This window comes from Schistocerca gregaria, chromosome 7 (assembly GCF_023897955.1).
Source record: "Schistocerca gregaria isolate iqSchGreg1 chromosome 7, iqSchGreg1.2, whole genome shotgun sequence".
NCBI classification, from domain to species: domain Eukaryota; kingdom Metazoa; phylum Arthropoda; class Insecta; order Orthoptera; family Acrididae; genus Schistocerca; species Schistocerca gregaria.
This window is the reverse complement of record NC_064926.1, coordinates 108,626,796-108,649,774: the sequence shown is the minus strand read 5'-3', so window position 1 is coordinate 108,649,774 and position 22,979 is coordinate 108,626,796. Positions and strand designations below refer to the sequence as shown.

General features: G+C 50.6%; 12 non-coding genes across 12 annotated transcripts; all 12 read left to right on the top strand.

Annotated features, from left to right (window-relative positions):
* The first annotated feature begins 1,705 nt into the window (after nt 1-1,705).
* Trnal-uaa (transfer RNA leucine (anticodon UAA)) lies at nt 1,706-1,789 on the top strand. The gene has a single exon. It is a non-coding gene; the product is annotated as a tRNA-Leu (tRNA).
* A 1,766-nt stretch (nt 1,790-3,555) lies between these two features.
* Trnal-uaa (transfer RNA leucine (anticodon UAA)) lies at nt 3,556-3,639 on the top strand. Its single transcript has one exon. It is a non-coding gene; the product is annotated as a tRNA-Leu (tRNA).
* Nucleotides 3,640-5,405: 1,766 nt separating this feature from the next.
* On the top strand, nt 5,406-5,489 carry Trnal-uaa (transfer RNA leucine (anticodon UAA)). Its single transcript has one exon. It is a non-coding gene; the product is annotated as a tRNA-Leu (tRNA).
* A 1,766-nt stretch (nt 5,490-7,255) lies between these two features.
* On the top strand, nt 7,256-7,339 carry Trnal-uaa (transfer RNA leucine (anticodon UAA)). The gene has a single exon. It is a non-coding gene; the product is annotated as a tRNA-Leu (tRNA).
* A 1,766-nt stretch (nt 7,340-9,105) lies between these two features.
* Nucleotides 9,106-9,189, top strand: Trnal-uaa (transfer RNA leucine (anticodon UAA)). Its single transcript has one exon. It is a non-coding gene; the product is annotated as a tRNA-Leu (tRNA).
* A 1,766-nt stretch (nt 9,190-10,955) lies between these two features.
* On the top strand, nt 10,956-11,039 carry Trnal-uaa (transfer RNA leucine (anticodon UAA)). Its single transcript has one exon. It is a non-coding gene; the product is annotated as a tRNA-Leu (tRNA).
* Nucleotides 11,040-12,805: 1,766 nt separating this feature from the next.
* Nucleotides 12,806-12,889, top strand: Trnal-uaa (transfer RNA leucine (anticodon UAA)). Its single transcript has one exon. It is a non-coding gene; the product is annotated as a tRNA-Leu (tRNA).
* Nucleotides 12,890-14,655: 1,766 nt separating this feature from the next.
* Nucleotides 14,656-14,739, top strand: Trnal-uaa (transfer RNA leucine (anticodon UAA)). The gene has a single exon. It is a non-coding gene; the product is annotated as a tRNA-Leu (tRNA).
* Nucleotides 14,740-16,505: 1,766 nt separating this feature from the next.
* On the top strand, nt 16,506-16,589 carry Trnal-uaa (transfer RNA leucine (anticodon UAA)). Its single transcript has one exon. It is a non-coding gene; the product is annotated as a tRNA-Leu (tRNA).
* Nucleotides 16,590-18,355: 1,766 nt separating this feature from the next.
* On the top strand, nt 18,356-18,439 carry Trnal-uaa (transfer RNA leucine (anticodon UAA)). The gene has a single exon. It is a non-coding gene; the product is annotated as a tRNA-Leu (tRNA).
* Nucleotides 18,440-20,205: 1,766 nt separating this feature from the next.
* Trnal-uaa (transfer RNA leucine (anticodon UAA)) lies at nt 20,206-20,289 on the top strand. Its single transcript has one exon. It is a non-coding gene; the product is annotated as a tRNA-Leu (tRNA).
* Nucleotides 20,290-22,055: 1,766 nt separating this feature from the next.
* Trnal-uaa (transfer RNA leucine (anticodon UAA)) lies at nt 22,056-22,139 on the top strand. Its single transcript has one exon. It is a non-coding gene; the product is annotated as a tRNA-Leu (tRNA).
* The last annotated feature ends 840 nt before the right edge of the window (nt 22,140-22,979 follow it).

Genomic DNA, 22,979 nt, shown 5'->3' with positions numbered 1-22,979 from the left:
GCAGAAACACGCCATGGAGGTTTTGCTAGGGAAGACAGTGACAGCAGTGCTGGCGTCTCACGTCCCATAGGCTGAGCAGTCGAAAAGAAATAGCGGAACATACTTTTCCTGTGTCGAGTTTTACCTCTTCTCACGGACGTTTCCGTGGTCGTTGTGTTGTGGCTCTGGGCTCGAAGCGACAGGCGAAAATGAGTCAACAGTGACACGTAAGTGTTTCAATGAATGGCAGGGCCTTAATAAAGATAGATGAAACGGCGGTTGGGGTAGTGGAGTCCTGAAGCGGCCGTATTGCGCGGGCAATAAGCTCACCAAGTTAGAGTGTTATTATGCTAATAACGAGGGGGCTGTGGGTTCGATCCCACCAAGGGCTATTCCATTTTGTTTCCCTAAAAGGCAAATCCCAAGTGATCTGTACAAGGACTAAGGCGTCTGCCCGTCTGGCGACGTTCTCGCCAACTTGTATGCCACGCCAAAGACACGGGTCCATGCCCGATCACCGAAATTCGACAGCGTTGGGCGTGGTTAGTACTCAGGTGGGTGACCACCTAGGAAGTCCGCGAGCTATTGGTTTCTTCAGTTTTGCCTTTTTCCTTAGTTTTTGAGTCTGCTGCGCGGAAATCCTGCGGTCCAGCACGCTGACACCTCTCTTGCTTCTCGGTACGCACAGGGGCGAACCTGCGGCCACTGTCAAATGAAAGAGTCCGTTGTGTGTTTGTCGATTTGGCGTCTCCCAGTCGTTTCTAGCGCCAGTCCTCTACATATACGGCCATTTGCAAGCGTCAGCTTTCGCGTCAGCCGAGCAAAGTCGAGACAAGTCGACACATGAGGACACACGATGCTGTGAATCGTAATCCGCACTAGCCTTCGCGGAGCGAGACGAGGGGTGGAGGAAAACCATTCGTACCACAACTGTTCGGAAATTCGAAGATCAAGTAGCGTTGAACACACTCTCCTGAGTAAAGGAGACAACTTCTGTGTGGTGTCCGGGTTTCGAACCCGGATCAGCTACTTGGGAAGCAACCACGCTGACCGACACACCACCACTGCCTTCCGCTACAAGCTGTTTGCGCCGTGATGTGTCGCCTTCCCTCCTGGCGCCAGAGGACGAAGGCTATCTCGCTGTAGGCGCTCAACGCCGAGTGGAAGGCGAGCACATCTGAACCCGTTTTCCTGGTGCTGCTAGGGCGATATACTGTGACTAGGCGCAGAACTGACTTCCACTGAAGAAATCTGCCCTTTAATGCACATCAGGGCCAACACGAAATTTCTAATATGCAGTACTCACTGACGATCCAAAGACGTTTCAGTACGTATGCGTCGGTACCGCCGGGGCAGTGCCTAAGTATTGTAAAGTGAAGGTCGACAGTTCCATCCTCACACGAAGTATTTCATTGGCTTCCCACGAGTACGTAATGCACAGCGTGGCTGTTGCTAGGAAACGGCCTTAGATGCCGTTTGCTAATATCTGCTTTCTTTTGCGTCAATGTGGAAATTATCCTATTACTAAATACAGTTGTGCTAGTTACAGTTCAAACTGGATACGACGGAAGAGCGCGGGATGCGTTTCCTACGCCACATCTGACATTGCGCCTTAAATATTGTAAGACTGACATAATTCCGTCCTACCGAAAAAAGAAACAGATTTCGCAGTCAGGTTCTTGAGATAATGCTAGAGACGGAAGTCACTGGGGCTGTTGTCTCACACGTCAGATTGGCCGAGCGGTCTAAGGCGCCAGATTTAAGCTCTGGTTCCCGAAAGGGAGCGTGGGTTCGAACCCCACATCTGACAATGCATTTTAATCATTCAGAAACTAACCTACTCCATTCATGTTGTAGAACAAGTAAATTACGCAGAAACACGCCATGGAGGTTTTGCTAGGGAAGACAGTGACAGCAGTGCTGGCGTCTCACGTCCCATAGGCTGAGCAGTCGAAAAGAAATAGCGGAACATACTTTTCCTGTGTCGAGTTTTACCTCTTCTCACGGACGTTTCCGTGGTCGTTGTGTTGTGGCTCTGGGCTCGAAGCGACAGGCGAAAATGAGTCAACAGTGACACGTAAGTGTTTCAATGAATGGCAGGGCCTTAATAAAGATAGATGAAACGGCGGTTGGGGTAGTGGAGTCCTGAAGCGGCCGTATTGCGCGGGCAATAAGCTCACCAAGTTAGAGTGTTATTATGCTAATAACGAGGGGGCTGTGGGTTCGATCCCACCAAGGGCTATTCCATTTTGTTTCCCTAAAAGGCAAATCCCAAGTGATCTGTACAAGGACTAAGGCGTCTGCCCGTCTGGCGACGTTCTCGCCAACTTGTATGCCACGCCAAAGACACGGGTCCATGCCCGATCACCGAAATTCGACAGCGTTGGGCGTGGTTAGTACTCAGGTGGGTGACCACCTAGGAAGTCCGCGAGCTATTGGTTTCTTCAGTTTTGCCTTTTTCCTTAGTTTTTGAGTCTGCTGCGCGGAAATCCTGCGGTCCAGCACGCTGACACCTCTCTTGCTTCTCGGTACGCACAGGGGCGAACCTGCGGCCACTGTCAAATGAAAGAGTCCGTTGTGTGTTTGTCGATTTGGCGTCTCCCAGTCGTTTCTAGCGCCAGTCCTCTACATATACGGCCATTTGCAAGCGTCAGCTTTCGCGTCAGCCGAGCAAAGTCGAGACAAGTCGACACATGAGGACACACGATGCTGTGAATCGTAATCCGCACTAGCCTTCGCGGAGCGAGACGAGGGGTGGAGGAAAACCATTCGTACCACAACTGTTCGGAAATTCGAAGATCAAGTAGCGTTGAACACACTCTCCTGAGTAAAGGAGACAACTTCTGTGTGGTGTCCGGGTTTCGAACCCGGATCAGCTACTTGGGAAGCAACCACGCTGACCGACACACCACCACTGCCTTCCGCTACAAGCTGTTTGCGCCGTGATGTGTCGCCTTCCCTCCTGGCGCCAGAGGACGAAGGCTATCTCGCTGTAGGCGCTCAACGCCGAGTGGAAGGCGAGCACATCTGAACCCGTTTTCCTGGTGCTGCTAGGGCGATATACTGTGACTAGGCGCAGAACTGACTTCCACAGAAGAAATCTGCCCTTTAATGCACATCAGGGCCAACACGAAATTTCTAATATGCAGTACTCACTGACGATCCAAAGACGTTTCAGTACGTATGCGTCGGTACCGCCGGGGCAGTGCCTAAGTATTGTAAAGTGAAGGTCGACAGTTCCATCCTCACACGAAGTATTTCATTGGCTTCCCACGAGTACGTAATGCACAGCGTGGCTGTTGCTAGGAAACGGCCTTAGATGCCGTTTGCTAATATCTGCTTTCTTTTGCGTCAATGTGGAAATTATCCTATTACTAAATACAGTTGTGCTAGTTACAGTTCAAACTGGATACGACGGAAGAGCGCGGGATGCGTTTCCTACGCCACATCTGACATTGCGCCTTAAATATTGTAAGACTGACATAATTCCGTCCTACCGAAAAAAGAAACAGATTTCGCAGTCAGGTTCTTGAGATAATGCTAGAGACGGAAGTCACTGGGGCTGTTGTCTCACACGTCAGATTGGCCGAGCGGTCTAAGGCGCCAGATTTAAGCTCTGGTTCCCGAAAGGGAGCGTGGGTTCGAACCCCACATCTGACAATGCATTTTAATCATTCAGAAACTAACCTACTCCATTCATGTTGTAGAACAAGTAAATTACGCAGAAACACGCCATGGAGGTTTTGCTAGGGAAGACAGTGACAGCAGTGCTGGCGTCTCACGTCCCATAGGCTGAGCAGTCGAAAAGAAATAGCGGAACATACTTTTCCTGTGTCGAGTTTTACCTCTTCTCACGGACGTTTCCGTGGTCGTTGTGTTGTGGCTCTGGGCTCGAAGCGACAGGCGAAAATGAGTCAACAGTGACACGTAAGTGTTTCAATGAATGGCAGGGCCTTAATAAAGATAGATGAAACGGCGGTTGGGGTAGTGGAGTCCTGAAGCGGCCGTATTGCGCGGGCAATAAGCTCACCAAGTTAGAGTGTTATTATGCTAATAACGAGGGGGCTGTGGGTTCGATCCCACCAAGGGCTATTCCATTTTGTTTCCCTAAAAGGCAAATCCCAAGTGATCTGTACAAGGACTAAGGCGTCTGCCCGTCTGGCGACGTTCTCGCCAACTTGTATGCCACGCCAAAGACACGGGTCCATGCCCGATCACCGAAATTCGACAGCGTTGGGCGTGGTTAGTACTCAGGTGGGTGACCACCTAGGAAGTCCGCGAGCTATTGGTTTCTTCAGTTTTGCCTTTTTCCTTAGTTTTTGAGTCTGCTGCGCGGAAATCCTGCGGTCCAGCACGCTGACACCTCTCTTGCTTCTCGGTACGCACAGGGGCGAACCTGCGGCCACTGTCAAATGAAAGAGTCCGTTGTGTGTTTGTCGATTTGGCGTCTCCCAGTCGTTTCTAGCGCCAGTCCTCTACATATACGGCCATTTGCAAGCGTCAGCTTTCGCGTCAGCCGAGCAAAGTCGAGACAAGTCGACACATGAAGACACACGATGCTGTGAATCGTAATCCGCACTAGCCTTCGCGGAGCGAGACGAGGGGTGGAGGAAAACCATTCGTACCACAACTGTTCGGAAATTCGAAGATCAAGTAGCGTTGAACACACTCTCCTGAGTAAAGGAGACAACTTCTGTGTGGTGTCCGGGTTTCGAACCCGGATCAGCTACTTGGGAAGCAACCACGCTGACCGACACTCCACCACTGCCTTCCGCTACAAGCTGTTTGCGCCGTGATGTGTCGCCTTCCCTCCTGGCGCCAGAGGACGAAGGCTATCTCGCTGTAGGCGCTCAACGCCGAGTGGAAGGCGAGCACATCTGAACCCGTTTTCCTGGTGCTGCTAGGGCGATATACTGTGACTAGGCGCAGAACTGACTTCCACTGAAGAAATCTGCCCTTTAATGCACATCAGGGCCAACACGAAATTTCTAATATGCAGTACTCACTGACGATCCAAAGACGTTTCAGTACGTATGCGTCGGTACCGCCGGGGCAGTGCCTAAGTATTGTAAAGTGAAGGTCGACAGTTCCATCCTCACACGAAGTATTTCATTGGCTTCCCACGAGTACGTAATGCACAGCGTGGCTGTTGCTAGGAAACGGCCTTAGATGCCGTTTGCTAATATCTGCTTTCTTTTGCGTCAATGTGGAAATTATCCTATTACTAAATACAGTTGTGCTAGTTACAGTTCAAACTGGATACGACGGAAGAGCGCGGGATGCGTTTCCTACGCCACATCTGACATTGCGCCTTAAATATTGTAAGACTGACATAATTCCGTCCTACCGAAAAAAGAAACAGATTTCGCAGTCAGGTTCTTGAGATAATGCTAGAGACGGAAGTCACTGGGGCTGTTGTCTCACACGTCAGATTGGCCGAGCGGTCTAAGGCGCCAGATTTAAGCTCTGGTTCCCGAAAGGGAGCGTGGGTTCGAACCCCACATCTGACAATGCATTTTAATCATTCAGAAACTAACCTACTCCATTCATGTTGTAGAACAAGTAAATTACGCAGAAACACGCCATGGAGGTTTTGCTAGGGAAGACAGTGACAGCAGTGCTGGCGTCTCACGTCCCATAGGCTGAGCAGTCGAAAAGAAATAGCGGAACATACTTTTCCTGTGTCGAGTTTTACCTCTTCTCACGGACGTTTCCGTGGTCGTTGTGTTGTGGCTCTGGGCTCGAAGCGACAGGCGAAAATGAGTCAACAGTGACACGTAAGTGTTTCAATGAATGGCAGGGCCTTAATAAAGATAGATGAAACGGCGGTTGGGGTAGTGGAGTCCTGAAGCGGCCGTATTGCGCGGGCAATAAGCTCACCAAGTTAGAGTGTTATTATGCTAATAACGAGGGGGCTGTGGGTTCGATCCCACCAAGGGCTATTCCATTTTGTTTCCCTAAAAGGCAAATCCCAAGTGATCTGTACAAGGACTAAGGCGTCTGCCCGTCTGGCGACGTTCTCGCCAACTTGTATGCCACGCCAAAGACACGGGTCCATGCCCGATCACCGAAATTCGACAGCGTTGGGCGTGGTTAGTACTCAGGTGGGTGACCACCTAGGAAGTCCGCGAGCTATTGGTTTCTTCAGTTTTGCCTTTTTCCTTAGTTTTTGAGTCTGCTGCGCGGAAATCCTGCGGTCCAGCACGCTGACACCTCTCTTGCTTCTCGGTACGCACAGGGGCGAACCTGCGGCCACTGTCAAATGAAAGAGTCCGTTGTGTGTTTGTCGATTTGGCGTCTCCCAGTCGTTTCTAGCGCCAGTCCTCTACATATACGGCCATTTGCAAGCGTCAGCTTTCGCGTCAGCCGAGCAAAGTCGAGACAAGTCGACACATGAGGACACACGATGCTGTGAATCGTAATCCGCACTAGCCTTCGCGGAGCGAGACGAGGGGTGGAGGAAAACCATTCGTACCACAACTGTTCGGAAATTCGAAGATCAAGTAGCGTTGAACACACTCTCCTGAGTAAAGGAGACAACTTCTGTGTGGTGTCCGGGTTTCGAACCCGGATCAGCTACTTGGGAAGCAACCACGCTGACCGACACACCACCACTGCCTTCCGCTACAAGCTGTTTGCGCCGTGATGTGTCGCCTTCCCTCCTGGCGCCAGAGGACGAAGGCTATCTCGCTGTAGGCGCTCAACGCCGAGTGGAAGGCGAGCACATCTGAACCCGTTTTCCTGGTGCTGCTAGGGCGATATACTGTGACTAGGCGCAGAACTGACTTCCACTGAAGAAATCTGCCCTTTAATGCACATCAGGGCCAACACGAAATTTCTAATATGCAGTACTCACTGACGATCCAAAGACGTTTCAGTACGTATGCGTCGGTACCGCCGGGGCAGTGCCTAAGTATTGTAAAGTGAAGGTCGACAGTTCCATCCTCACACGAAGTATTTCATTGGCTTCCCACGAGTACGTAATGCACAGCGTGGCTGTTGCTAGGAAACGGCCTTAGATGCCGTTTGCTAATATCTGCTTTCTTTTGCGTCAATGTGGAAATTATCCTATTACTAAATACAGTTGTGCTAGTTACAGTTCAAACTGGATACGACGGAAGAGCGCGGGATGCGTTTCCTACGCCACATCTGACATTGCGCCTTAAATATTGTAAGACTGACATAATTCCGTCCTACCGAAAAAAGAAACAGATTTCGCAGTCAGGTTCTTGAGATAATGCTAGAGACGGAAGTCACTGGGGCTGTTGTCTCACACGTCAGATTGGCCGAGCGGTCTAAGGCGCCAGATTTAAGCTCTGGTTCCCGAAAGGGAGCGTGGGTTCGAACCCCACATCTGACAATGCATTTTAATCATTCAGAAACTAACCTACTCCATTCATGTTGTAGAACAAGTAAATTACGCAGAAACACGCCATGGAGGTTTTGCTAGGGAAGACAGTGACAGCAGTGCTGGCGTCTCACGTCCCATAGGCTGAGCAGTCGAAAAGAAATAGCGGAACATACTTTTCCTGTGTCGAGTTTTACCTCTTCTCACGGACGTTTCCGTGGTCGTTGTGTTGTGGCTCTGGGCTCGAAGCGACAGGCGAAAATGAGTCAACAGTGACACGTAAGTGTTTCAATGAATGGCAGGGCCTTAATAAAGATAGATGAAACGGCGGTTGGGGTAGTGGAGTCCTGAAGCGGCCGTATTGCGCGGGCAATAAGCTCACCAAGTTAGAGTGTTATTATGCTAATAACGAGGGGGCTGTGGGTTCGATCCCACCAAGGGCTATTCCATTTTGTTTCCCTAAAAGGCAAATCCCAAGTGATCTGTACAAGGACTAAGGCGTCTGCCCGTCTGGCGACGTTCTCGCCAACTTGTATGCCACGCCAAAGACACGGGTCCATGCCCGATCACCGAAATTCGACAGCGTTGGGCGTGGTTAGTACTCAGGTGGGTGACCACCTAGGAAGTCCGCGAGCTATTGGTTTCTTCAGTTTTGCCTTTTTCCTTAGTTTTTGAGTCTGCTGCGCGGAAATCCTGCGGTCCAGCACGCTGACACCTCTCTTGCTTCTCGGTACGCACAGGGGCGAACCTGCGGCCACTGTCAAATGAAAGAGTCCGTTGTGTGTTTGTCGATTTGGCGTCTCCCAGTCGTTTCTAGCGCCAGTCCTCTACATATACGGCCATTTGCAAGCGTCAGCTTTCGCGTCAGCCGAGCAAAGTCGAGACAAGTCGACACATGAGGACACACGATGCTGTGAATCGTAATCCGCACTAGCCTTCGCGGAGCGAGACGAGGGGTGGAGGAAAACCATTCGTACCACAACTGTTCGGAAATTCGAAGATCAAGTAGCGTTGAACACACTCTCCTGAGTAAAGGAGACAACTTCTGTGTGGTGTCCGGGTTTCGAACCCGGATCAGCTACTTGGGAAGCAACCACGCTGACCGACACTCCACCACTGCCTTCCGCTACAAGCTGTTTGCGCCGTGATGTGTCGCCTTCCCTCCTGGCGCCAGAGGACGAAGGCTATCTCGCTGTAGGCGCTCAACGCCGAGTGGAAGGCGAGCACATCTGAACCCGTTTTCCTGGTGCTGCTAGGGCGATATACTGTGACTAGGCGCAGAACTGACTTCCACTGAAGAAATCTGCCCTTTAATGCACATCAGGGCCAACACGAAATTTCTAATATGCAGTACTCACTGACGATCCAAAGACGTTTCAGTACGTATGCGTCGGTACCGCCGGGGCAGTGCCTAAGTATTGTAAAGTGAAGGTCGACAGTTCCATCCTCACACGAAGTATTTCATTGGCTTCCCACGAGTACGTAATGCACAGCGTGGCTGTTGCTAGGAAACGGCCTTAGATGCCGTTTGCTAATATCTGCTTTCTTTTGCGTCAATGTGGAAATTATCCTATTACTAAATACAGTTGTGCTAGTTACAGTTCAAACTGGATACGACGGAAGAGCGCGGGATGCGTTTCCTACGCCACATCTGACATTGCGCCTTAAATATTGTAAGACTGACATAATTCCGTCCTACCGAAAAAAGAAACAGATTTCGCAGTCAGGTTCTTGAGATAATGCTAGAGACGGAAGTCACTGGGGCTGTTGTCTCACACGTCAGATTGGCCGAGCGGTCTAAGGCGCCAGATTTAAGCTCTGGTTCCCGAAAGGGAGCGTGGGTTCGAACCCCACATCTGACAATGCATTTTAATCATTCAGAAACTAACCTACTCCATTCATGTTGTAGAACAAGTAAATTACGCAGAAACACGCCATGGAGGTTTTGCTAGGGAAGACAGTGACAGCAGTGCTGGCGTCTCACGTCCCATAGGCTGAGCAGTCGAAAAGAAATAGCGGAACATACTTTTCCTGTGTCGAGTTTTACCTCTTCTCACGGACGTTTCCGTGGTCGTTGTGTTGTGGCTCTGGGCTCGAAGCGACAGGCGAAAATGAGTCAACAGTGACACGTAAGTGTTTCAATGAATGGCAGGGCCTTAATAAAGATAGATGAAACGGCGGTTGGGGTAGTGGAGTCCTGAAGCGGCCGTATTGCGCGGGCAATAAGCTCACCAAGTTAGAGTGTTATTATGCTAATAACGAGGGGGCTGTGGGTTCGATCCCACCAAGGGCTATTCCATTTTGTTTCCCTAAAAGGCAAATCCCAAGTGATCTGTACAAGGACTAAGGCGTCTGCCCGTCTGGCGACGTTCTCGCCAACTTGTATGCCACGCCAAAGACACGGGTCCATGCCCGATCACCGAAATTCGACAGCGTTGGGCGTGGTTAGTACTCAGGTGGGTGACCACCTAGGAAGTCCGCGAGCTATTGGTTTCTTCAGTTTTGCCTTTTTCCTTAGTTTTTGAGTCTGCTGCGCGGAAATCCTGCGGTCCAGCACGCTGACACCTCTCTTGCTTCTCGGTACGCACAGGGGCGAACCTGCGGCCACTGTCAAATGAAAGAGTCCGTTGTGTGTTTGTCGATTTGGCGTCTCCCAGTCGTTTCTAGCGCCAGTCCTCTACATATACGGCCATTTGCAAGCGTCAGCTTTCGCGTCAGCCGAGCAAAGTCGAGACAAGTCGACACATGAGGACACACGATGCTGTGAATCGTAATCCGCACTAGCCTTCGCGGAGCGAGACGAGGGGTGGAGGAAAACCATTCGTACCACAACTGTTCGGAAATTCGAAGATCAAGTAGCGTTGAACACACTCTCCTGAGTAAAGGAGACAACTTCTGTGTGGTGTCCGGGTTTCGAACCCGGATCAGCTACTTGGGAAGCAACCACGCTGACCGACACACCACCACTGCCTTCCGCTACAAGCTGTTTGCGCCGTGATGTGTCGCCTTCCCTCCTGGCGCCAGAGGACGAAGGCTATCTCGCTGTAGGCGCTCAACGCCGAGTGGAAGGCGAGCACATCTGAACCCGTTTTCCTGGTGCTGCTAGGGCGATATACTGTGACTAGGCGCAGAACTGACTTCCACTGAAGAAATCTGCCCTTTAATGCACATCAGGGCCAACACGAAATTTCTAATATGCAGTACTCACTGACGATCCAAAGACGTTTCAGTACGTATGCGTCGGTACCGCCGGGGCAGTGCCTAAGTATTGTAAAGTGAAGGTCGACAGTTCCATCCTCACACGAAGTATTTCATTGGCTTCCCACGAGTACGTAATGCACAGCGTGGCTGTTGCTAGGAAACGGCCTTAGATGCCGTTTGCTAATATCTGCTTTCTTTTGCGTCAATGTGGAAATTATCCTATTACTAAATACAGTTGTGCTAGTTACAGTTCAAACTGGATACGACGGAAGAGCGCGGGATGCGTTTCCTACGCCACATCTGACATTGCGCCTTAAATATTGTAAGACTGACATAATTCCGTCCTACCGAAAAAAGAAACAGATTTCGCAGTCAGGTTCTTGAGATAATGCTAGAGACGGAAGTCACTGGGGCTGTTGTCTCACACGTCAGATTGGCCGAGCGGTCTAAGGCGCCAGATTTAAGCTCTGGTTCCCGAAAGGGAGCGTGGGTTCGAACCCCACATCTGACAATGCATTTTAATCATTCAGAAACTAACCTACTCCATTCATGTTGTAGAACAAGTAAATTACGCAGAAACACGCCATGGAGGTTTTGCTAGGGAAGACAGTGACAGCAGTGCTGGCGTCTCACGTCCCATAGGCTGAGCAGTCGAAAAGAAATAGCGGAACATACTTTTCCTGTGTCGAGTTTTACCTCTTCTCACGGACGTTTCCGTGGTCGTTGTGTTGTGGCTCTGGGCTCGAAGCGACAGGCGAAAATGAGTCAACAGTGACACGTAAGTGTTTCAATGAATGGCAGGGCCTTAATAAAGATAGATGAAACGGCGGTTGGGGTAGTGGAGTCCTGAAGCGGCCGTATTGCGCGGGCAATAAGCTCACCAAGTTAGAGTGTTATTATGCTAATAACGAGGGGGCTGTGGGTTCGATCCCACCAAGGGCTATTCCATTTTGTTTCCCTAAAAGGCAAATCCCAAGTGATCTGTACAAGGACTAAGGCGTCTGCCCGTCTGGCGACGTTCTCGCCAACTTGTATGCCACGCCAAAGACACGGGTCCATGCCCGATCACCGAAATTCGACAGCGTTGGGCGTGGTTAGTACTCAGGTGGGTGACCACCTAGGAAGTCCGCGAGCTATTGGTTTCTTCAGTTTTGCCTTTTTCCTTAGTTTTTGAGTCTGCTGCGCGGAAATCCTGCGGTCCAGCACGCTGACACCTCTCTTGCTTCTCGGTACGCACAGGGGCGAACCTGCGGCCACTGTCAAATGAAAGAGTCCGTTGTGTGTTTGTCGATTTGGCGTCTCCCAGTCGTTTCTAGCGCCAGTCCTCTACATATACGGCCATTTGCAAGCGTCAGCTTTCGCGTCAGCCGAGCAAAGTCGAGACAAGTCGACACATGAAGACACACGATGCTGTGAATCGTAATCCGCACTAGCCTTCGCGGAGCGAGACGAGGGGTGGAGGAAAACCATTCGTACCACAACTGTTCGGAAATTCGAAGATCAAGTAGCGTTGAACACACTCTCCTGAGTAAAGGAGACAACTTCTGTGTGGTGTCCGGGTTTCGAACCCGGATCAGCTACTTGGGAAGCAACCACGCTGACCGACACTCCACCACTGCCTTCCGCTACAAGCTGTTTGCGCCGTGATGTGTCGCCTTCCCTCCTGGCGCCAGAGGACGAAGGCTATCTCGCTGTAGGCGCTCAACGCCGAGTGGAAGGCGAGCACATCTGAACCCGTTTTCCTGGTGCTGCTAGGGCGATATACTGTGACTAGGCGCAGAACTGACTTCCACTGAAGAAATCTGCCCTTTAATGCACATCAGGGCCAACACGAAATTTCTAATATGCAGTACTCACTGACGATCCAAAGACGTTTCAGTACGTATGCGTCGGTACCGCCGGGGCAGTGCCTAAGTATTGTAAAGTGAAGGTCGACAGTTCCATCCTCACACGAAGTATTTCATTGGCTTCCCACGAGTACGTAATGCACAGCGTGGCTGTTGCTAGGAAACGGCCTTAGATGCCGTTTGCTAATATCTGCTTTCTTTTGCGTCAATGTGGAAATTATCCTATTACTAAATACAGTTGTGCTAGTTACAGTTCAAACTGGATACGACGGAAGAGCGCGGGATGCGTTTCCTACGCCACATCTGACATTGCGCCTTAAATATTGTAAGACTGACATAATTCCGTCCTACCGAAAAAAGAAACAGATTTCGCAGTCAGGTTCTTGAGATAATGCTAGAGACGGAAGTCACTGGGGCTGTTGTCTCACACGTCAGATTGGCCGAGCGGTCTAAGGCGCCAGATTTAAGCTCTGGTTCCCGAAAGGGAGCGTGGGTTCGAACCCCACATCTGACAATGCATTTTAATCATTCAGAAACTAACCTACTCCATTCATGTTGTAGAACAAGTAAATTACGCAGAAACACGCCATGGAGGTTTTGCTAGGGAAGACAGTGACAGCAGTGCTGGCGTCTCACGTCCCATAGGCTGAGCAGTCGAAAAGAAATAGCGGAACATACTTTTCCTGTGTCGAGTTTTACCTCTTCTCACGGACGTTTCCGTGGTCGTTGTGTTGTGGCTCTGGGCTCGAAGCGACAGGCGAAAATGAGTCAACAGTGACACGTAAGTGTTTCAATGAATGGCAGGGCCTTAATAAAGATAGATGAAACGGCGGTTGGGGTAGTGGAGTCCTGAAGCGGCCGTATTGCGCGGGCAATAAGCTCACCAAGTTAGAGTGTTATTATGCTAATAACGAGGGGGCTGTGGGTTCGATCCCACCAAGGGCTATTCCATTTTGTTTCCCTAAAAGGCAAATCCCAAGTGATCTGTACAAGGACTAAGGCGTCTGCCCGTCTGGCGACGTTCTCGCCAACTTGTATGCCACGCCAAAGACACGGGTCCATGCCCGATCACCGAAATTCGACAGCGTTGGGCGTGGTTAGTACTCAGGTGGGTGACCACCTAGGAAGTCCGCGAGCTATTGGTTTCTTCAGTTTTGCCTTTTTCCTTAGTTTTTGAGTCTGCTGCGCGGAAATCCTGCGGTCCAGCACGCTGACACCTCTCTTGCTTCTCGGTACGCACAGGGGCGAACCTGCGGCCACTGTCAAATGAAAGAGTCCGTTGTGTGTTTGTCGATTTGGCGTCTCCCAGTCGTTTCTAGCGCCAGTCCTCTACATATACGGCCATTTGCAAGCGTCAGCTTTCGCGTCAGCCGAGCAAAGTCGAGACAAGTCGACACATGAGGACACACGATGCTGTGAATCGTAATCCGCACTAGCCTTCGCGGAGCGAGACGAGGGGTGGAGGAAAACCATTCGTACCACAACTGTTCGGAAATTCGAAGATCAAGTAGCGTTGAACACACTCTCCTGAGTAAAGGAGACAACTTCTGTGTGGTGTCCGGGTTTCGAACCCGGATCAGCTACTTGGGAAGCAACCACGCTGACCGACACACCACCACTGCCTTCCGCTACAAGCTGTTTGCGCCGTGATGTGTCGCCTTCCCTCCTGGCGCCAGAGGACGAAGGCTATCTCGCTGTAGGCGCTCAACGCCGAGTGGAAGGCGAGCACATCTGAACCCGTTTTCCTGGTGCTGCTAGGGCGATATACTGTGACTAGGCGCAGAACTGACTTCCACTGAAGAAATCTGCCCTTTAATGCACATCAGGGCCAACACGAAATTTCTAATATGCAGTACTCACTGACGATCCAAAGACGTTTCAGTACGTATGCGTCGGTACCGCCGGGGCAGTGCCTAAGTATTGTAAAGTGAAGGTCGACAGTTCCATCCTCACACGAAGTATTTCATTGGCTTCCCACGAGTACGTAATGCACAGCGTGGCTGTTGCTAGGAAACGGCCTTAGATGCCGTTTGCTAATATCTGCTTTCTTTTGCGTCAATGTGGAAATTATCCTATTACTAAATACAGTTGTGCTAGTTACAGTTCAAACTGGATACGACGGAAGAGCGCGGGATGCGTTTCCTACGCCACATCTGACATTGCGCCTTAAATATTGTAAGACTGACATAATTCCGTCCTACCGAAAAAAGAAACAGATTTCGCAGTCAGGTTCTTGAGATAATGCTAGAGACGGAAGTCACTGGGGCTGTTGTCTCACACGTCAGATTGGCCGAGCGGTCTAAGGCGCCAGATTTAAGCTCTGGTTCCCGAAAGGGAGCGTGGGTTCGAACCCCACATCTGACAATGCATTTTAATCATTCAGAAACTAACCTACTCCATTCATGTTGTAGAACAAGTAAATTACGCAGAAACACGCCATGGAGGTTTTGCTAGGGAAGACAGTGACAGCAGTGCTGGCGTCTCACGTCCCATAGGCTGAGCAGTCGAAAAGAAATAGCGGAACATACTTTTCCTGTGTCGAGTTTTACCTCTTCTCACGGACGTTTCCGTGGTCGTTGTGTTGTGGCTCTGGGCTCGAAGCGACAGGCGAAAATGAGTCAACAGTGACACGTAAGTGTTTCAATGAATGGCAGGGCCTTAATAAAGATAGATGAAACGGCGGTTGGGGTAGTGGAGTCCTGAAGCGGCCGTATTGCGCGGGCAATAAGCTCACCAAGTTAGAGTGTTATTATGCTAATAACGAGGGGGCTGTGGGTTCGATCCCACCAAGGGCTATTCCATTTTGTTTCCCTAAAAGGCAAATCCCAAGTGATCTGTACAAGGACTAAGGCGTCTGCCCGTCTGGCGACGTTCTCGCCAACTTGTATGCCACGCCAAAGACACGGGTCCATGCCCGATCACCGAAATTCGACAGCGTTGGGCGTGGTTAGTACTCAGGTGGGTGACCACCTAGGAAGTCCGCGAGCTATTGGTTTCTTCAGTTTTGCCTTTTTCCTTAGTTTTTGAGTCTGCTGCGCGGAAATCCTGCGGTCCAGCACGCTGACACCTCTCTTGCTTCTCGGTACGCACAGGGGCGAACCTGCGGCCACTGTCAAATGAAAGAGTCCGTTGTGTGTTTGTCGATTTGGCGTCTCCCAGTCGTTTCTAGCGCCAGTCCTCTACATATACGGCCATTTGCAAGCGTCAGATTTCGCGTCAGCCGAGCAAAGTCGAGACAAGTCGACACATGAGGACACACGATGCTGTGAATCGTAATCCGCACTAGCCTTCGCGGAGCGAGACGAGGGGTGGAGGAAAACCATTCGTACCACAACTGTTCGGAAATTCGAAGATCAAGTAGCGTTGAACACACTCTCCTGAGTAAAGGAGACAACTTCTGTGTGGTGTCCGGGTTTCGAACCCGGATCAGCTACTTGGGAAGCAACCACGCTGACCGACACACCACCACTGCCTTCCGCTACAAGCTGTTTGCGCCGTGATGTGTCGCCTTCCCTCCTGGCGCCAGAGGACGAAGGCTATCTCGCTGTAGGCGCTCAACGCCGAGTGGAAGGCGAGCACATCTGAACCCGTTTTCCTGGTACTGCTAGGGCGATATACTGTGACTAGGCGCAGAACTGACTTCCACTGAAGAAATCTGCCCTTTAATGCACATCAGGGCCAACACGAAATTTCTAATATGCAGTACTCACTGACGATCCAAAGACGTTTCAGTACGTATGCGTCGGTACCGCCGGGGCAGTGCCTAAGTATTGTAAAGTGAAGGTCGACAGTTCCATCCTCACACGAAGTATTTCATTGGCTTCCCACGAGTACGTAATGCACAGCGTGGCTGTTGCTAGGAAACGGCCTTAGATGCCGTTTGCTAATATCTGCTTTCTTTTGCGTCAATGTGGAAATTATCCTATTACTAAATACAGTTGTGCTAGTTACAGTTCAAACTGGATACGACGGAAGAGCGCGGGATGCGTTTCCTACGCCACATCTGACATTGCGCCTTAAATATTGTAAGACTGACATAATTCCGTCCTACCGAAAAAAGAAACAGATTTCGCAGTCAGGTTCTTGAGATAATGCTAGAGACGGAAGTCACTGGGGCTGTTGTCTCACACGTCAGATTGGCCGAGCGGTCTAAGGCGCCAGATTTAAGCTCTGGTTCCCGAAAGGGAGCGTGGGTTCGAACCCCACATCTGACAATGCATTTTAATCATTCAGAAACTAACCTACTCCATTCATGTTGTAGAACAAGTAAATTACGCAGAAACACGCCATGGAGGTTTTGCTAGGGAAGACAGTGACAGCAGTGCTGGCGTCTCACGTCCCATAGGCTGAGCAGTCGAAAAGAAATAGCGGAACATACTTTTCCTGTGTCGAGTTTTACCTCTTCTCACGGACGTTTCCGTGGTCGTTGTGTTGTGGCTCTGGGCTCGAAGCGACAGGCGAAAATGAGTCAACAGTGACACGTAAGTGTTTCAATGAATGGCAGGGCCTTAATAAACATAGATGGAACGGCGGTTGGGGTAGTGGAGTCCTGAAGCGGCCGTATTGCGCGGGCAATAAGCTCACCAAGTTAGAGTGTTATTATGCTAATAACGAGGGGGCTGTGGGTTCGATCCCACCAAGGGCTATTCCATTTTGTTTCCCTAAAAGGCAAATCCCAAGTGATCTGTACAAGGACTAAGGCGTCCGCCCGTCTGGCGACGTTCTCGCCAACTTGTATGCCACGCCAAAGACACGGGTCCATGCCCGATCACCGAAATTCGACAGCGTTGGGCGTGGTTAGTACTCAGGTGGGTGACCACCTAGGAAGTCCGCGAGCTATTGGTTTCTTCAGTTTTGCCTTTTTCCTTTGTTTTTGAGTCTGCTGCGCGGAAATCCTGCGGTCCAGCACGCTGACACCTCTCTTGCTTCTCGGTACGCACAGGGGCGAACCTGCGGCCACTGTCAAATGAAAGAGTCCGTTGTGTGTTTGTCGATTTGGCGTCTCCCAGTCGTTTCTAGCGCCAGTCCTCTACATATACGGCCATTTGCAAGCGTCAGCTTTCGCGTCAGCCGAGCAAAGTCGAGACAAGTCGACACATGAGGACACACGATGCTGTGAATCGTAATCCGCACTAGCCTTCGCGGAGCGAGACGAGGGGTGGAGGAAAACCATTCGTACCACAACTGTTCGGAAATTCGAAGATCAAGTAGCGTTGAACACACTCTCCTGAGTAAAGGAGACAACTTCTGTGTGGTGTCCGGGTTTCGAACCCGGATCAGCTACTTGGGAAGCAACCACGCTGACCGACACACCACCACTGCCTTCCGCTACAAGCTGTTTGCGCCGTGATGTGTCGCCTTCCCTCCTGGCGCCAGAGGACGAAGGCTATCTCGCTGTAGGCGCTCAACGCCGAGTGGAAGGCGAGCACATCTGAACCCGTTTTCCTGGTGCTGCTAGGGCGATATACTGTGACTAGGCGCAGAACTGACTTCCACTGAAGAAATCTGCCCTTTAATGCACATCAGGGCCAACACGAAATTTCTAATATGCAGTACTCACTGACGATCCAAAGACGTTTCAGTACGTATGCGTCGGTACCGCCGGGGCAGTGCCTAAGTATTGTAAAGTGAAGGTCGACAGTTCCATCCTCACACGAAGTATTTCATTGGCTTCCCACGAGTACGTAATGCACAGCGTGGCTGTTGCTAGGAAACGGCCTTAGATGCCGTTTGCTAATATCTGCTTTCTTTTGCGTCAATGTGGAAATTATCCTATTACTAAATACAGTTGTGCTAGTTACAGTTCAAACTGGATACGACGGAAGAGCGCGGGATGCGTTTCCTACGCCACATCTGACATTGCGCCTTAAATATTGTAAGACTGACATAATTCCGTCCTACCGAAAAAAGAAACAGATTTCGCAGTCAGGTTCTTGAGATAATGCTAGAGACGGAAGTCACTGGGGCTGTTGTCTCACACGTCAGATTGGCCGAGCGGTCTAAGGCGCCAGATTTAAGCTCTGCTTCCCGAAAGGGAGCGTGGGTTCGAACCCCACATCTGACAATGCATTTTAATCATTCAGAAACTAACCTACTCCATTCATGTTGTAGAACAAGTAAATTACGCAGAAACACGCCATGGAGGTTTTGCTAGGGAAGACAGTGACAGCAGTGCTGGCGTCTCACGTCCCATAGGCTGAGCAGTCGAAAAGAAATAGCGGAACATACTTTTCCTGTGTCGAGTTTTACCTCTTCTCACGGACGTTTCCGTGGTCGTTGTGTTGTGGCTCTGGGCTCGAAGCGACAGGCGAAAATGAGTCAACAGTGACACGTAAGTGTTTCAATGAATGGCAGGGCCTTAATAAAGATAGATGAAACGGCGGTTGGGGTAGTGGAGTCCTGAAGCGGCCGTATTGCGCGGGCAATAAGCTCACCAAGTTAGAGTGTTATTATGCTAATAACGAGGGGGCTGTGGGTTCGATCCCACCAAGGGCTATTCCATTTTGTTTCCCTAAAAGGCAAATCCCAAGTGATCTGTACAAGGACTAAGGCGTCTGCCCGTCTGGCGACGTTCTCGCCAACTTGTATGCCACGCCAAAGACACGGGTCCATGCCCGATCACCGAAATTCGACAGCGTTGGGCGTGGTTAGTACTCAGGTGGGTGACCACCTAGGAAGTCCGCGAGCTATTGGTTTCTTCAGTTTTGCCTTTTTCCTTAGTTTTTGAGTCTGCTGCGCGGAAATCCTGCGGTCCAGCACGCTGACACCTCTCTTGCTTCTCGGTACGCACAGGGGCGAACCTGCGGCCACTGTCAAATGAAAGAGTCCGTTGTGTGTTTGTCGATTTGGCGTCTCCCAGTCGTTTCTAGCGCCAGTCCTCTACATATACGGCCATTTGCAAGCGTCAGCTTTCGCGTCAGCCGAGCAAAGTCGAGACAAGTCGACACATGAAGACACACGATGCTGTGAATCGTAATCCGCACTAGCCTTCGCGGAGCGAGACGAGGGGTGGAGGAAAACCATTCGTACCACAACTGTTCGGAAATTCGAAGATCAAGTAGCGTTGAACACACTCTCCTGAGTAAAGGAGACAACTTCTGTGTGGTGTCCGGGTTTCGAACCCGGATCAGCTACTTGGGAAGCAACCACGCTGACCGACACACCACCACTGCCTTCCGCTACAAGCTGTTTGCGCCGTGATGTGTCGCCTTCCCTCCTGGCGCCAGAGGACGAAGGCTATCTCGCTGTAGGCGCTCAACGCCGAGTGGAAGGCGAGCACATCTGAACCCGTTTTCCTGGTGCTGCTAGGGCGATATACTGTGACTAGGCGCAGAACTGACTTCCACTGAAGAAATCTGCCCTTTAATGCACATCAGGGCCAACACGATATTTCTAATATGCAGTACTCACTGACGATCCAAAGACGTTTCAGTACGTATGCGTCGGTACCGCCGGGGCAGTGCCTAAGTATTGTAAAGTGAAGGTCGACAGTTCCATCCTCACACGAAGTATTTCATTGGCTTCCCACGAGTACGTAATGCACAGCGTGGCTGTTGCTAGGAAACGGCCTTAGATGCCGTTTGCTAATATCTGCTTTCTTTTGCGTCAATGTGGAAATTATCCTATTACTAAATACAGTTGTGCTAGTTACAGTTCAAACTGGATACGACGGAAGAGCGCGGGATGCGTTTCCTACGCCACATCTGACATTGCGCCTTAAATATTGTAAGACTGACATAATTCCGTCCTACCGAAAAAAGAAACAGATTTCGCAGTCAGGTTCTTGAGATAATGCTAGAGACGGAAGTCACTGGGGCTGTTGTCTCACACGTCAGATTGGCCGAGCGGTCTAAGGCGCCAGATTTAAGCTCTGGTTCCCGAAAGGGAGCGTGGGTTCGAACCCCACATCTGACAATGCATTTTAATCATTCAGAAACTAACCTACTCCATTCATGTTGTAGAACAAGTAAATTACGCAGAAACACGCCATGGAGGTTTTGCTAGGGAAGACAGTGACAGCAGTGCTGGCGTCTCACGTCCCATAGGCTGAGCAGTCGAAAAGAAATAGCGGAACATACTTTTCCTGTGTCGAGTTTTACCTCTTCTCACGGACGTTTCCGTGGTCGTTGTGTTGTGGCTCTGGGCTCGAAGCGACAGGCGAAAATGAGTCAACAGTGACACGTAAGTGTTTCAATGAATGGCAGGGCCTTAATAAAGATAGATGAAACGGCGGTTGGGGTAGTGGAGTCCTGAAGCGGCCGTATTGCGCGGGCAATAAGCTCACCAAGTTAGAGTGTTATTATGCTAATAACGAGGGGGCTGTGGGTTCGATCCCACCAAGGGCTATTCCATTTTGTTTCCCTAAAAGGCAAATCCCAAGTGATCTGTACAAGGACTAAGGCGTCTGCCCGTCTGGCGACGTTCTCGCCAACTTGTATGCCACGCCAAAGACACGGGTCCATGCCCGATCACCGAAATTCGACAGCGTTGGGCGTGGTTAGTACTCAGGTGGGTGACCACCTAGGAAGTCCGCGAGCTATTGGTTTCTTCAGTTTTGCCTTTTTCCTTAGTTTTTGAGTCTGCTGCGCGGAAATCCTGCGGTCCAGCACGCTGACACCTCTCTTGCTTCTCGGTACGCACAGGGGCGAACCTGCGGCCACTGTCAAATGAAAGAGTCCGTTGTGTGTTTGTCGATTTGGCGTCTCCCAGTCGTTTCTAGCGCCAGTCCTCTACATATACGGCCATTTGCAAGCGTCAGCTTTCGCGTCAGCCGAGCAAAGTCGAGACAAGTCGACACATGAGGACACACGATGCTGTGAATCGTAATCCGCACTAGCCTTCGCGGAGCGAGACGAGGGGTGGAGGAAAACCATTCGTACCACAACTGTTCGGAAATTCGAAGATCAAGTAGCGTTGAACACACTCTCCTGAGTAAAGGAGACAACTTCTGTGTGGTGTCCGGGTTTCGAACCCGGATCAGCTACTTGGGAAGCAACCACGCTGACCGACACTCCACCACTGCCTTCCGCTACAAGCTGTTTGCGCCGTGATGTGTCGCCTTCCCTCCTGGCGCCAGAGGACGAAGGCTATCTCGCTGTAGGCGCTCAACGCCGAGTGGAAGGCGAGCACATCTGAACCCGTTTTCCTGGTGCTGCTAGGGCGATATACTGTGACTAGGCGCAGAACTGACTTCCACTGAAGAAATCTGCCCTTTAATGCACATCAGGGCCAACACGAAATTTCTAATATGCAGTACTCACTGACGATCCAAAGACGTTTCAGTACGTATGCGTCGGTACCGCCGGGGCAGTGCCTAAGTATTGTAAAGTGAAGGTCGACAGTTCCATCCTCACACGAAGTATTTCATTGGCTTCCCACGAGTACGTAATGCACAGCGTGGCTGTTGCTAGGAAACGGCCTTAGATGCCGTTTGCTAATATCTGCTTTCTTTTGCGTCAATGTGGAAATTATCCTATTACTAAATACAGTTGTGCTAGTTACAGTTCAAACTGGATACGACGGAAGAGCGCGGGATGCGTTTCCTACGCCACATCTGACATTGCGCCTTAAATATTGTAAGACTGACATAATTCCGTCCTACCGAAAAAAGAAACAGATTTCGCAGTCAGGTTCTTGAGATAATGCTAGAGACGGAAGTCACTGGGGCTGTTGTCTCACACGTCAGATTGGCCGAGCGGTCTAAGGCGCCAGATTTAAGCTCTGGTTCCCGAAAGGGAGCGTGGGTTCGAACCCCACATCTGACAATGCATTTTAATCATTCAGAAACTAACCTACTCCATTCATGTTGTAGAACAAGTAAATTACGCAGAAACACGCCATGGAGGTTTTGCTAGGGAAGACAGTGACAGCAGTGCTGGCGTCTCACGTCCCATAGGCTGAGCAGTCGAAAAGAAATAGCGGAACATACTTTTCCTGTGTCGAGTTTTACCTCTTCTCACGGACGTTTCCGTGGTCGTTGTGTTGTGGCTCTGGGCTCGAAGCGACAGGCGAAAATGAGTCAACAGTGACACGTAAGTGTTTCAATGAATGGCAGGGCCTTAATAAAGATAGATGAAACGGCGGTTGGGGTAGTGGAGTCCTGAAGCGGCCGTATTGCGCGGGCAATAAGCTCACCAAGTTAGAGTGTTATTATGCTAATAACGAGGGGGCTGTGGGTTCGATCCCACCAAGGGCTATTCCATTTTGTTTCCCTAAAAGGCAAATCCCAAGTGATCTGTACAAGGACTAAGGCGTCTGCCCGTCTGGCGACGTTCTCGCCAACTTGTATGCCACGCCAAAGACACGGGTCCATGCCCGATCACCGAAATTCGACAGCGTTGGGCGTGGTTAGTACTCAGGTGGGTGACCACCTAGGAAGTCCGCGAGCTATTGGTTTCTTCAGTTTTGCCTTTTTCCTTAGTTTTTGAGTCTGCTGCGCGGAAATCCTGCGGTCCAGCACGCTGACACCTCTCTTGCTTCTCGGTACGCACAGGGGCGAACCTGCGGCCACTGTCAAATGAAAGAGTCCGTTGTGTGTTTGTCGATTTGGCGTCTCCCAGTCGTTTCTAGCGCCAGTCCTCTACATATACGGCCATTTGCAAGCG